The sequence below is a fragment of the Rattus rattus genome, chromosome 1 (assembly GCF_011064425.1).
Source record: "Rattus rattus isolate New Zealand chromosome 1, Rrattus_CSIRO_v1, whole genome shotgun sequence".
NCBI lineage: Eukaryota > Metazoa > Chordata > Mammalia > Rodentia > Muridae > Rattus > Rattus rattus.
Genome location: NC_046154.1, coordinates 215,341,259 through 215,357,517, shown reverse-complemented (window position 1 = coordinate 215,357,517; position 16,259 = coordinate 215,341,259). Strand labels below are relative to the sequence as shown.

The 16,259-nt window shown below is 41.2% G+C and overlaps 1 protein-coding gene across 1 annotated transcript in view; it reads right to left on the bottom strand.

Annotated features, from left to right (window-relative positions):
* The window catches only part of LOC116886225 (zinc finger protein 431-like), a 30,690-nt gene that overhangs the window by 13,668 nt on the left and 763 nt on the right, over positions 1–16,259 (bottom strand). The window lies entirely within an intron of this gene.

Below are 16,259 nucleotides of genomic sequence, written 5' to 3'. Positions count from 1 at the left end.
AACAACAGAAAGCTGAACAACTATATACTCAATGATAACTTGGTCAAGTGAGAAATAAAGGAAGAAATTAAAGGCGTTTTAGGATTTGATGAAAATGAAGGCACAACATACCCAAACTTATAGGACACACTGAAAGCAGTACTAAGAGGAAAACTCATAGCTCTGAGTGCCTCCAAAAAGAAACTCAGGAGAAAGCAAACACTAGCATCTTGACAGCACATCTGAAAGCTGTTGAACAAAAAGAAGCAAATACACCCAAGAGGAGTAGAAATCAAGAAATAATCAACTCAGGGCTGAAATCAACCAAATTTAAACAAAAAGAACTATAAAAAGAATCAACAAAACCAGGAGCTGGTTCTTTGAGAAAATCAAAAGATAGATAAACCCTTAGCCAGACTAACCAGAGGGCACAGAGAGTATCCAAATTAACAAAATCAGAAATGAAAAGGGAAACATAACAACAGAAATTGAGGAAATTAAAAAAAAAAATCATCAGATCCTAATAGAAAAGTCTATAATTCAACAAAATTGGAGAATGTGGAGGAAATGGACAATTTCCTAGACAGATACCAGGTACCAAAGTTAAATCAGAATCCGATAAAGTATCTAAACAACCCCATAACTCATAAAGAAATAGAAGCAGTCATTAAAAGTCTCCCAACCAAAAAGAGCCCAGGTCCAGATGGGTTTAGTGCAGAATTCTATCAGACCAGCAAAGAAGACCTAATTCCAATATTCTTCAAACTATTCCACAAAATAGAAACAGAAGGAACACTGTCCAATTCATTCTGTGAAGCCACAATTATTTATACCTAAACCACACAAAGACCCTACGAAGAAAGAGAACTTCAAACCAATTTCCCTTACGAATATTGATGCAAAAATACTAAATAATATTCTCACAAACCGAATCCAAAAACACATCAAAAGGAGCATTCATGATGATCAAGTAGGCTTCATCCCAGGGATGCACGATGGCTCAATATACAGAAATCCATCAATATAATGCACTGTATAAACAAACTAAAAAAAAAGATCATTTCATTAAGTACTGAGAAAACATTTGACAAAATTCAACACCCCTTCATGATAAAAATCTTAGAAAGATCAGGAATTCAAGGCCCATACTTAAACATAGTAAAAGCAATATATAGCAAACCAGTAGCCAACATCAAACTAAATGGAGAGAAACTTGAAGCAGGGACTAAACAGGGCTGCCCACTCTCCCCTACTTATTCAAGATAGTATTTGAAGTCCTAGCCAGAGCAATTAGACAACAAAACGAGATCAAAGGGATACAAATTGGAAAGGAAGAAGTCAGAATATCACTATTTGCAGATGATAGGATCGTATACTTAAGTGGCCCCAAAAATTCAACCTGAGAACTCCTACAGCTGATAAACAACTTCAGCAAAGTGGCAGAATATAAAATTAACTAAAAAAAAAATCAGTAGCCTTCCTCTACTCCAAGGATAAAAGGCTGAGAAAGAAATTAGGGAAACGACATCCTTCGCAATAGTTACAAATAACAAAAAATAACTTGGTGTGACCCTAACCAAGCAAGTGAAAGATCTGTATAACAAGAACTTCAAGTCTCTGAAGAAAGAAATTGAAGAAAATCTCAGAGATAGAAAGATCTCCTGTGCTCATGGATTGGCAGGATTAATATTGTAAAATGGCCATCTTGCCAAAAGCAATCTACAGATTGAATGTAATCTCTATGAAAATTCCAACTCAATTCTTCCTAGAGTTAGAAAGAGCAATTTGCAAATTCACTTGCAATAACCAAAAACTCAGAATAGCAAAAATTATTCTCAATAATAAAAGAACTTCTGGGGGAATCACCATTCCTGACCTCATGCTATATATTACAGAACAACTGTGATAAAAACTATATGGTATTGGAACAGAGACAGGCAGGTAGATCAATGGAATAGAACTGAACCCACACACCTATGTTCACTCGATCTTTGACAAAGGAGCTAAAACCATCCAGTGGAATAAAGACAGCATTTTCAACAAATGGTGGTGGTTCAACTGGAAGTTGGCATGTAGAAGAATGCAAATCAATCCATTCTTACCACCCTGTACAAAGCTTCAGTCCAAGTGGATCAAGGATCTCCACATCAAACCAGATAAACTCAAACTAACAGAAGAAAAAGTGGAGAAGAGCCTTGAACACATGGGCACTGGGGACAACTTCCTGAACAAAACACCAATGGCTTATGCTCTAAGATCAAGAATCATCAAATGGGACCTCATGAAACTGCAAAGCTTCTCTAAAGCAAAGGACACTGTCATTAGGACAAAACGGCAACCAACAGATTGGGAAAAGATCTTTATCAACACAACATCCAATAGAGAGCTAATATCCAATATATACAATGAACTCCAGAAGTTAGTCTCCAGAGAATCAAATGATCCTCTTAAAAGATGGGGTACAGAGTGAAACAAAGAATTCTCAACTGAGGAATATGGAATGGCTAAGAAACACCTAAAGAAATGTTCAACATCCTTAGTCATCAGGGAAATGAAAATCAAAACAACCCTCTGATTTTACCTCACACCAGTCAGAATGGCTAAAAAAAAAAATCTCAGGTGACAACAGATGCTGGGGAGGATGTGGAGAAAAAGGAACACTCCTCCATTGTTGATGGAATTGCAAGCTGGTCAACTACTCTGGAAATCAGTCTGGACATTCCTCAGAAAATTGGACATTGAACCTGAGGACCCAGCTATACTACTCTTGGGCATATACCCAAAAGATGCTCCAACATACAACAAAGACACATGCTCTACTATGTTCATAGCAACCTTATTTATAATAGCCAGAATCTGGAAAGAATCCAGATGTCCTTCAACAGAGGAATGGATACAGAAAATGTGGTACATTTACACAATAGGCAAATGGATGGAACTAGAAAATATCCTCAGTGAGGTAACCCAATCACAAAAAAACATACATGGTATGTACTCACTAATAAGTGGATATTAGCCCAAAAGTTCAGATTACCCAAGATACAATCCACAGACCAAATGAAGCTCAAGAAGGAGGATAACCAAAGTACAGATGCTTCAGTCTTTCTTAGAAGGTGAACAAAAATATTCATAGGAGGAAATATGCAGACAAGGTTTGGAGCAGAGACTGAAGGAAAGGCCATTCAGGGCCTGCCCCACCCGGGGATCCAGCCCATATACATACAGCTGCCAAACCCAGACAATATTGCTGATGCCAAGAAGTACATGCTGACAGGAGCCTGATATAGCTGTCTCCATGGGGCTCTGCCAGCCTGACAAATACAGAGGTGGACGCCAACCATTGATATAAGAACAGGGTACCCACTGGAGGAGTTAGAGAAAGGATTGAATGAACTGAAGGGGTTTGCAACCCCATAAGAACAACAATATCAACCAACCAGAGCTTCCAGGGACTAAACCACCATCCAAAGATTACACATGAACAGAACCATGGCTCCAGCTACATATGTAGCAAAGGATGGCCTTGTTGGGCACCAATGGGAGGAGAGGCCCTTGGTCCTTCCAAGGCTCAACCCCCCAGCATAGGGTAATATCAGAGTGGGGAGGCAGGAAGGGGTGGGTAGATGGGTCGGGGAACACCCTCATAGAAGGGGGAGGGGGTGGGGGTTTACCAATGGGAAACCAGGAGAAGGGATAACATCTGAAATGTAAATATAAAAATATCTAATAAATAAATAAATACACAACTAGGAAGCTAGATTTTAGTTATCAGCTCCTCCCTCTACAACCTTTGTCCAAACACACCATCTGATTGGAGACTTTCCAGACAAGCAGACAATGAGAGCTGACAGTCTTAGGTCATTCCAGCAACAGATGAAATCTCTTGCCAGAGCCTAATTCTAGAAAACGTGTGGAAACTTGCATGATAGTCAGGAAAATGCTAGGTCTATGTAGATAAATCAAATGATGTTTAAGACCAATGTTAACTCCATGAAAAACAAAACCAAAAAGCCCTGTGCAAACTTAATCTTGATTTCAACCCACTAAACAATGAAGTTGGTTCACTAATCCCTCCTCTTACTATCCCACCCCTCAATACACCTCTGGCTTATGCTGCGTTTTAGTGCTTACACACTACTCCACCCAAAATTTTAACTACAAATAACAAAGGAGACAGTTACTTCAATGACACCTCCCCTTTATAAAAAGAAAATGGAATTGTGGAACAGCGGACTGTGCCACCAGAGGAAAAGCTGGTAAGGTTGAGAAGATTAAGGATCCCCAGCAATTCTAATTGAAAATGGTAGGTATTTCAATCTACCTCCAAACAGGTTCCTGTCCTGGAGCATGTGACCGGACACCTCACTAAGAGAGCCTCGACAGTGAGTCAAGTGGCCATCGAGTTCTTCATGCTAACTAAATAGCTAGATAGCCCCTAAGGGTTCAGCCAAGAAGCCTACCTTCCCAAGCATCCCTTCCTGCAAAAGGTATTTAATCTCTGGTTCGCCCTGAGTAAGTTCACATCCACCATGGATAAACAGCTTGTTTCCTTCATCCAGGACAGCCGCAGAGAGGCCTTTGTCATACAGAGCCAAGCCTGACAAACCCAAACAAATGTGACACACCTACTCCCACAGGGGCAGATCCGTTAATGATGTAGCTAGTTCTAGCTGTGCACTAGCATTCAAAACCAGGAGCCTGCGGCTGTCGAGCTAATACAACCCATCATTGCAGGAATGTGACCCAAGTAGAACAGCTCTAAAAGAAAAAGACTGAAAGAGCCTAATGGGCACTGAGAGAGGAGAGGGACAGAGAGGAAAAGGAGAGACAGAAAGAGAAAGTACGAAAGGAAAGACAGTATTTCCTCCAAATAGGGTAGAGACAACTCCTCTGCTGGGTTACAGCTTCCTTATTATATATAACCTTCTCTCCTCAGGTTATTATATATAACCTTCTCTCCTCGGGTTATTATATTGAAAGATCACATGCAGAGAGACCCTTACTCAAGTCTTGGGAAATCACAGACCCCAGACACAGAGAGACCATTTTGGATGTAATAAGCAAAGGTGAGGTTTATTACGGAGACCTATTATAGAGATCTCCAAGCCGACACGTATCCCGCGCAGGAGACAGAAGTGTCGACCCGAGAGGCTGGGAGAAAGAGTATTTAAAGGCAGAGGCTGTGAGCCCAGGGGATGGGGGGATGTCAAAGGGGAAGGCACCACAAGTTACAGGATTGTTTTATGGCTCCAGAAGATAAGGGGACACCAAAAGTTTTTATGGCCCCCTGGTTCCTGGAATGCTCTCTGCAGGACGCAATGGCTGGAAAGCACAAGTAGGGGCTTAAATAAACATCACAGGGGCAGAGCAAAGAACAGTTACTCACACCGGGTGATAAGCAAAGTAGTTCTCTTGCATTTTTAACAATCTGTCTTCCAGAGACAGGTCCTGTTGTTGAGTTTTGGGCTAATTTAAAACTCTATCTCTCAATATATAACCTTCTCTCCTCGGGTCATTATATATAACCTTCTCTCCTCGGGTCATTATATATAACCTTCTCTCCTCGGGTCATTATATATAACCTTCTCTCCTCAGGTTACTATATATAACCTTCTCTCCTCAGGTTATTATATATAACCTTCTCTCCTCGGGTTATTATATATAACCTTCTCTCCTCGGGTTATTTTATATAACCTTCTCTCCTCGGGTTATTTTATATAACCTTCTCTCCTCGGGTTATTATATATAACCTTCTCTCCTCAGGTTATTATATATAACCTTCTCTCCTCAGGTTATTATATATAACCTTCTCTCCTCAGGTTATTATATATAACCTTCTCTCCTCGGGTTAAAGTATGTATCTTTTCTGAGGGCGTGGTATTAGCCCTTGTTTCCTTCCACCCCCCATTCCCACAGAAAACAGGAAAAACCTACCTGTAACATACTATTTGTGATAGAATAAAAAGACCAACAGACCACAAAATTAAAATAGAGTAAATATTAACAAATGAGACCAGGAAACCCATTGAGTCTGGCTTTCCTAACACACATGACCAGGCCCATGGCATCTACATGCAAATAAGTAAATAACAGAGATTTAGACCAGCAGAGAATTAACTGCAGACAGTTTCTGTAAGCTTAGAATTTTTTTCAAATCCTACTTTTGATATGGATTCCTGAATGCTTTAACCTATTTCTAGCCCACCATACACCAGAGGCAGTGGAAAAGAAAGGTTATCAGGATAAAAGGAAACAATTTAGAAATTGTTCTTTAGAGCAAACCTCTTCTGCGTTGTCAAGAAATCAGCAGTTCAGTTCGCAGGACTCAGCACCCGCAGCTGTATCCACTGGCAAACACTTCACAAATACACCACAGTGTCTAGATCCAAACACAGTCAGCAGTGGCAGCACAACCAAGGAGAAATAGCCAGGCCTCCACTGAATCGTACAAGTCATCAGTAGTGACTCAGGCCAGCAGGGACATCAGGAGAAGTTCTCTGCTATGCCTCTCTCAAAGAAGAGAAGATCAGAAAAGATGAAGACTTGTGACCAAGAAGTGTTGAAAACCTAGCTATGCAAGCCCTGCCCCCTCTCCCCACCCCAACCCCTGTCACTGTGCGTTGAGTCCTATTTATACTCCCTCCAAACACTCCCTCCATGTGTCCTTGCATGGGTCTTGCCTCAGCACCAGTCTGTCTTAGCCAAATTCCATGTGAGTCTATATCAGCTGACATCACTCTGCCAATCGGCCTGACTCCAAGGAAGCATGGAGAAGCAGATCGACGTCACTAGACTTTGAGTAGTTTTTTCTCTATTGCATCATCACAAGAAAAGCTCAGCAATGCGATCTCAGGCAAATCAATATATGCATGTCGTTTAGCCAAGAATCCTTCATTATGTGTCCTACATGCTTACTTTAGCAAAATATACTTTCGCCTGTGTGCGCTTCAGCAGAATGTTATTACACATGTCTGCCTTAGTGAAACACCCTCTCACCTGTGACTGCATCAGGAAAACACTCCTACATGTATCTGACCTAGCAACACCATCTGACACGACTGGCTTTCCAAAGAAACCGTAAGTTTCCATTTCACTTTTCTACACCTGAATGTTAGGTGCCCACTGAAGAACTCCTAGAGGTCACTGGAGAAACCAGAGCTCTGCGGTCACCACCTCTGCCTTCCCTGGCAAGAGAGAAAGACACTGAAGCAGGCTCATTGCACAGTGACATCAGCAACAAGGATGTTTTCACACAAGGTTTCTGTGCAGCTGTGCCCAAGGGAACTAAGTGCAGAGGAAATTAGATTCAGAAAACACATGCTTTGGTGAGGGGTCACATCCAAAGACCTTCCAGTTCCATGTGACCCAGCTGGAATGCAGACACCTTTAATACCTTGGGACAGAGGCAACCAGGTCTCTGAGTTCAGCGACAGCCTGTTACAGGACATCTAAAGTAAAGATCAGCTTAGGTCCAGAGTGTGGTGCACACCTTTGAACCCAGCACTCAGGACACAGGGGCATGCAGATCTCTGGGTTCCAGTCAGTTTTGTTGAATCAGTGAGTGGAAAGGCCTGGCAGTAGATTTGAGTTCATGACAACACAGTGTGGAATCCGAAGGCAGTTTTACCAGGAGAGTTTTACAGAGACAGGTGGAAGAGAGAACAACCTAGACACAGGTAAAGACAAAACAAGCCAGAGAATGAGAAGGAGCCAGACGATCTGAACATATTGCTAGAGTTAGTTTGAGCTCAAGCAGAGGAACACAGAGAAGCTGACAGAAGCCTGTTGGAACCAATAAGCTTGGAGAGGAGTTTGAGCCATAAGACAGAAGTCAGAAAGAAGAAAGGATGAGTTTATTCTACAATAAGTCTCAGAGGCTGAAAGCATTCTAAGCTTACATTAGATGGTACCACATTGTACTAAGCCTAGAGGCTTCCAAGAGTAGGTCCAGGTTAACAGACAGAGCAAATAAGTGTCTGAGATGCAACAGGCAAATAAAACATACCTTTAAACTAAGTCACTCAGAGGTCTCTCCTCTGAGTGGGAGATGTAGGGACTCCACAGAACTCAAAGGACTTCACTGGGTGCCACCAGTATCTACCTCACAGGATGAACCACACACAGGCTCCTCCAGCTCATACTCCTGTGGTGAAGGAGCACCACTCAACCATGATGAGGATTCTGGGCTCGCCCCACTCTCTTCACTCCTTCTGTCAGCAAGTTACAGCTCAGCATACTGAGCAAGACAGCTTATTTAAGTACCTTAGCCAAGCCTATAATATTGAGGCCCTAAAGTGCCCTGCCAACTCTGATTGGCAAGTCCGTCTAGAGGCCCTGATTGGCTAGAGAGGCCTGAATGATTGAAACCTTTCATTTGGAAAAGAGTGTTGTGAAGTGTCACAGCACAATGGTTCCCAGCTCTGGACTTTAGCCAGGCAAAGAACTGTCCCAGAACTGGAGAGATGGGCATTATGGTAGAAGGTGGCCTGTTAGCCTACAAGCAATTCCACTACCGTACTATCAGATACTTGGCAACGGCTTATGTCATCATCTGCCACCATCATCTGCAGCTGCCACCAAGTATATCTGGTGTGTTCAGCATGACAGAAGGACCTGCCTGCCAACCCAGCTGTCTCTCTACCCTTCAAGCCCCCTTTGTCTCCCTCTCTGCCCCATTCTCTCTGGCCTGATGACACTACTCCCATCTACCTGCCTGTCTACATGTCTACTTTTCTGCTTCTATCCCTTCGCCAGGAACTCAAACTTCCATCCTCCCCCAATAAACCTCTTTTACATCAGATGTATGGAATAGTTTCCCAGGGCACACCTTGACTACACCTGCCAAAGGAATTCCCCATCACCACACTGTTTTAAAACAACACCTGAATTACAAAGTCATCGCTGAACTCAGTAGTCACTTCTTCATCTATTTACAAGGTGAACAGCACATACAGATCACAAAACAGCAACTTGTGATCCACTTGTCACACGGCTAAAATGGTGCCCAGGCTATTCAAGTCAAATTTAACCCACTGATTGATTTTCACCTGGCATCAGCAATTTTAAAAAGACTAGAATGCAACCTTTGCACAGAGTTGGGGCTGTCCCACAGCTCTCAGACCCAAAAACTGCCCACAGAGAGCTGGTCTGCCGGGAGCGCTCTCACTCCTAAGTCCACAGGTGGGACCCCACTTTCTCTCCACTGACTATCCAAAGAGAGACCCACTGGGAGCGCATGGAGAGTGGGGGCCACAGGTTGCCTAGGTCCCTTTCAGTCTCCATCTGTGCCAAGAGTGCAAGATCACAGGCTCACAGGACAGACAAACTCCAGTCAAAGACAGCAAGAACAACTAACATCAGAGATAACCAGATGGTGAAAGGCAAGCTTAAGAACCTAAGCAACAGAAACCAAGACTACTTGACATCATCAGAACATAGTTCTCCAACCACTGAATACTGGCTATTCCAACACGCCAGAAAAGCAAGATTTGAATTTAAAATCACATCTCATAATGGTGATAGAAGACTTTAAGAAGGACATAAATAACTCCCTTAAAGAAATACAGGAAAACACGAGTAAACAGGTAGAAGCTCTTAAAGAGGAAACACAAAAATCCCTAACAGAGTTACAGGAAAACACAAACAAACAGGTGAAAGAATTGAACAAAACCATCTGGGATATAAAAATGGAAATAGAAACAATAAAGAAATCACAAAGGGAGACAACCCTGGAGATAGAAAACCTAGGAAAGAGATCAGGAGTCATAGACACAAGTATCACCAACAGAATACAAGAGATAGAAGAGAGAACTTCAGGGGCAGAAGATACCATAGAAAACATTGACATGATAGTCACAGAAAATGCAAAAAGCAAAAGGCTCCTAACCCAAAACATTGAGGAAACCTAGAACACAATGAGAAGACTAAACCTAAGGATAAAAGGTATAGAACAGAATGAAGATTCCCACCTTAAAAAGCCAATAAAGAAATTGATAACCATCCCATAGTTCGCTGCACCCAAATCCCATGGGGAAAAGAGCTGAACACCCAGCAGTACAGACACTCGGAGACCGCAGGACAGACTGCCACCTCTGCACACCTCTGCCCTCATCCCTGGTCCAAGGGGAAACTGCACAGTGCCTCTGGACACAAGGATATAGGAACAGACAGTAGCTGGTACCCACGGTTCTGGTCTGCGCCCAGGACCAAACTGAACTGGCCAAACAGCTCCCTGTACCCAAATCCCATGGGGGAGAGAGCTGGACCCTCAGAAGTGTGGATACTCCTGAGAAGTCAGAGAATACCCTCTGCCCACAGTCCAGACCCAAGAGAGAAACACATAGTACCAACTGTGCCCGCGGGGTGCAAGGACCTAGGAACAATCAGGGGCAGGACCCTTTGCCTAAAGCTGAAAAACATTCTCCAGGAGGGCCGACACACCTAAAATCAGAGCACCTATTCTCAGGAAAGGCTGAAAGAAAACAGGAAAACAGTTCTACAGGAGTGCTGACACAGAGGCCTACAGCAGGGTCAAGTCACTCTCAGAAACAGCAAGACAAGCAAACACCAGAGACAACCCAATGGCTAGAAGCAAGCACAGGAACCTAAGCAACAGAAATCAAGACTACTTGGCATCATCAGAGCCCAGTTCTCCCACCAAAGAAAATACTGGATATCCAAACACACTAGAAAAGCAAGATTTAGATTTAAAATCAGATTTTTTGATAATGATGGAAGACTTTAAGAAAGACATAAAGAACTCCCTTAAGGAAATGCAGGAACCAAGTAAACAAGTAGAAGCCCTTAGAGAGAAAACACAAAAATCCCTGAAAGAATTACAGGAAAACACAACCAAACAGGTGAAGGAATTGAAAATGGAAAAAGAAACGAAAAAGAAAGCACAAAGGGAGACAACCTTGGATATAGAAGACCTAAGGAAGAGACAAGGAGCCGTAGATACAAGCATCACCAACAGAATACAAGAGATAGAAAAGAGAATCTCAGGGTCAGAAGATACCATAGAAAACATCAACACAACTGTCAAAGATAATGTAAAATGAAAAAAGCTTCTAGCCGAAAACATACAGGAAATCCAGGACACAATGAGAAGATCAACCTAGGGATAACAGGTATAGAAGTGAGTGAAGACTCCCAACTTAAAGGGCCAGTAAATATATTCAACACAATTATAGAAGAAAACTTCCCTAACCTAAAGAAAAAGATGCCCATAAACATACAAGAAGCCTACAGAATTCCAAATAGATTGGACCAGAAAAGAAATTCCTTCCGTCACATAATAGTTAAAACACCAAATGCACAAAACAAAGAATATTAAAAGCAGTAAGGGGAAAAGGTCAAGTGACATATAAAGACAGACCTATAAGAATTACATCAGACTTCTCACCAGAGACTATGAAAGCCAGAAGATCCTGGACATATGTCATACAGACCCTAAGAGAACAAAAATGCCAGCCCAGGTTACTGTATCCAGCAAAACTCTCAATTAACATAGATGGAGAAACCAAGATATTCCATGACAAAACCAAATTTACACAATATCTTTCTACAAATCCAGCCCTACAAAGGATAACAGATGGAAAACTCCAACACAAGGAAAGAAACAACACCATACAGAAAGCAAGAATATAATTTCCTTGCAATGAAACCAAAACAGAGACAAACATAATTCCACCTCTAACAATGAAAATAACAGGAAGCAACAATCACTATTCCTTAATATCTCTCAACATCAACGGACTCAATTCCCCAATAAAAAGACATAGACTAAGAGACTGGATAAGTAAAGAGGACCCAGCATTTTGCTGCCTACAGGAAACACACCTCAGAGACAGAGACAGACACTACCTCAGAGTAAATGGCTGGAAAACAACTTTCCAAGCAAATGGCCAAAGAAACAAGCTGGAGTTGCCATTCTAATATCAAATAAAATTGACTTTCAACCAAAAGTCATTAAAAAAGATAAGGAAGGACACTTCATATTCATCAAAGGAAAAATCCACCAAGATGAACTCTCAATCCTAAATATCTATGCTCCAAATACAAGGGCACCTACATACATAAAAGAAAACTTACTAAAGCTCAAAACACACATTGGATCTCACACAATAATAGTTGGAGATTTCAACACCCCATTCTTATCAATGGACAGATCATGGAAATAGAAATTAAACAGAGACATAGACAGACTAAGAGAAGTCATGAACCAAATGGACTTAACAGATATTTATAGAACATTCTATCCTAAAACAAAAGGATATACCTTCTTCTCACCATCTCATGGTACTTTCTCCAAAATTGACCATATAATCGGTCATAAAAACAGGCCTCATTAGATACAGAAAGACAGAAATAATCCCATGCATCCTATCAGATCACCACGCACAAGACTGGTCTTCAATAACAACAATAATGACAGAAAGCCCACATATACATGGAAATTGGACAATGCTCTACTCAACGACAACTTGATCAAGGAAGAAATAAAGAAAGAAATTAAAGATTTCTTAGAATTTAATGAAAATGAAGATACAACATTCCCAAACTTATGGGACACAATGAAAGTGGTACTAAGGGGAAAACTCATAGCTCTGCATAGCCTACAAAAAGAAACAAGAGAGAGCATATGTCAACAGCTTGACAGCACACCTAGAAGATCTAGAACAAAAAGAAATAAATAAACTCAAGAGCAGTAGAAGGCAGGAAATAATCAAACTCAGAGCTGAAATCAACCAAATAGAAATAAAAAGGACTATACAAAGAATCAACAAGACCAGGAGCTGGTTCTTTGAGAAAATCAACAAGATAGATAAACCCTTAGCCAGACTAACCAGAAGTCACAGAAAGTGTATCCAAATTAACAAAATCAGAAATGAAAAGGGAGACATAACAACAGAATCTGAAGAAATTAAAAAAATCATCAGATCATACTACAAAAGCCTATATTCAACAAAACTTGAAAATCTGGAGGAAATTGACAATTTTCTAGACAGATACCAGTTACCAAAGTTAAATCAGGAACAAATAAACCATTTAAACAACCCCATAACTCCTAAAGATATAGAAACAGTTACTAAAAGTCTCCCAACCAAAAAGAGCCCAGGACCAGATGGGTTTAGTGCAGAATTCTATCAGGCCTTCATAGAAGAATTCATACCAATCTGTCCATACTATTCCACATAATAGAAACAGACAGAACACTACCAAATTCCTTCTATGAAGCCACAATTACTCTTATACCTAAACCACACAAAAACCCAACAAAGAAAGAGAACTTCAGAGCAATTTCCTTATGAATATTGATGTAAAAATACTCAATAAAATTCTTGCAAACTGAATCCAAGAACACATTAAAACAATCATCCACCATGATCAAGTAGGCTTCATCCCAGGGATGCAGGGATGGTTTAATGTGTGGAAAACCATCAACGTAATCCACTATATAAACAAACTCAAAGATAAAAACTACATGATCATTTCATTAGATGCTGAAAAAGCATATATACAGCAAACCAGTAGCTAACATCAAACTCAATGGAGAGAAACTTGAAGCAATCCCACTAAAATCAGGGACTAGACAAGGCTGCCCACTCTTTCCCTACCTATTCAAGAAGTCCTAGCAATTAGACAACAAAAAGAGGTCAAAGGAATACAGATTGGAAAGGAAGAAGTCAAAATACCACTATCTGCAGATGTTCAACCCAAAGATTCCAAAGGAAAGAAATCTCTCTCTAAAGTTAGGCACAGCAGAGAAAAACTGTAATTCAATTTATACGAAGCCATCGCTAATGGGAAATTTAGCCTGAGTTCTTTTAAGCTCAAAACGTATTTAAACTGTAGAATGTAACAAAGATCAAAGGAGTATAAATTTGCAGCAGAAGGAAATGTTTAAAGGGAAGAGTGGAAGTTCATTTTTTCTCCAAGACAGGAGGCACGGCAGTAGAACAGTGTCCAAGTAGACATGGCAGTGGAGAGAGAGCTGTGAGTTCTACAACTTGATCCACAGGCAGGAGAAGAAAGGGACTGTGTCACACTGGCTGGAGTTGAGCACATAGGAGACCTCGAAGCCCACCTCCACAGTGATGCACTTCCTCCAACAAGGCCACACCTCCTAACAGCACCCACTCCCTATGAGGCAAGCATTCAAACACAAGAGTCTTTGGGGTCTAAACCACCACACTATGTCCCAAGCAAAAAAAAAAAAAAAAAAAAAAAAAAAAAAACAGTCTTTTAAAGGAGATATAAATAACTTTTAAAAACTATTTAGGTATATTGACTTTAAAACAATGTAAGTTCTTTCCTGGTAGAGAAAATGACATTAGGAAGACAGTGTATAAACTGCCCTATGTAAAATGTGAACTGCTGAGGGTTGTATACTGATACACAAGTCAAAGACGAATGCCCCATGTCTGTCCTCCATTACCAAACTGAAGCGAGCCAACCAGATTTGCACTTACCCACGGGAGAGCTGGCCAATTGAAAATTTCATTGGCCCAAGATAACTTCCCCAAATTCTACATCTACCAATTTGGCTGTCTTAATTCAAAAGCTATAAACTAATGCATGCTGGGAAAGTACACAGAAAGACACTCTCCTACCACATCAGGATAATGGAGACCCCTACTGTTAAAAGTCTGTAGTCCAGCTCTTGCCTAGCCTGTTTTGACCTGCAGCATACACAGTAAGCTTTTCCTTCCTTTTTTTCTGGTGTCAATAAAGAATCCATGCTCCACACGCAAGTCCTAGTCCTGCTATTGACATGAACAGACCACTATGTAAATCAAATGGATTATTTTTAGAACTGTGTGGTGCCACAAACCTTTAACCCAAGAATTGAGGAGGTTGGCTCAGAAGACCTGTATGGCTACACAGTCGGAGGAAGGCAACCAGAGTCAACATAAGAGACCTCGTTGTAAACATCTTTTCCTGAAAGCCTGGAGGTGAAGCTGTTCTGGAATTAATGTGCCTTCCCAATGTGAAACCACACCACACAGAGATTAGTAAAGAAAAATTTCTACATGATAAGAAGTCTGCAGCATGAGGCAACTACAAGACTTTGCTAAATTGTATAACCAGAAATGATAGACTTCTGCATCCCACATATGCTGTAAACTTGATAAGTGCTGCTTACTGCTTATGGTGGTTTGAGTAAGAATGGTACCCAAAGGCTCACAGAGTTCAGGGCTTGGCCATTAGGAAGTGGTGCTACTTGACAAGTACTAGGACCTTTACCCTTAGTGGAGTAGGCCTTGCTGGAGAAAGTCTGAAAAGGCTTTGGAGTTTCAAATGCTCAAACCAGACCCAGTGTCTGTATAACTACTGCCTGCTGATCTGGACTTAGAAGTCGCCGCTTACCTCTCCAGCACCATGTCTGCTGTGTATACTCCATGCTGTGGCAATAATGGATTAAACCTCTGAAACTGGAAGTGAGCCCTATCCAAATAATTTTATTAGTGATGCTGTTGGTCACCGTATCTCTTCACAGCAATAGGAACTCTGACTAAGAAACTGCCCTGTTCTCATGGCTGGCTGAGGCTGCCCTCTTATACAACTCCAAAGTCCCTGCCCTGGGCAGCACAAAACAGAGGGGGATGGGCACTCTGTATCAATCATTAATCCCCAGAATACTCTACACATTTGCCCACAGGCCGGTCTGACTCTAGCTTGTGTCAGGCTGACCCAATCTCACCAGTACCTCTGAGACATCTCCCGACTCCCCAGAACAAGACTTTTAACCGAAACTCAATCACCTTAACACTCAGTTTTCAGCCTGTGAATGGGCACACTCACATGTAAAATTGTGAAAGCCTGTCAAGTTTAAGACAGGAGAGATGGCTCAGCAGTTAAGGCTTCTGCTCTAGAAGACTGGGGTTTGGCTCCCAGCACCAATGTGATGACATAAAACTATCACCAGATCCTGGTGGAGGGCATCTAATGGCCTCTTTGGTCTTCTCCGGGCACCAAATACCCAAGTGATGAACAGCTATACAGGAAAGCAAAACACTCATGCACATGAAATTAATTTAGTAAATTAAAAATAAAGATCCATATCTCTTATATGTTACCATGGATAAAAGAGTCGTAAGACATATGAGTGACAATATTACAAATATCTGTAGCCAAAACTATAATTTCGTAATTAAAAGACTCAAAGAACTTGATTAAAGGAGAGAAATCCTATGACTCTAGACAAGTCTCAGTATTATTTCAGTACACAATCTCAGCTATAGATTCCACAAACATCCAATAAAGAGTCTAACGAT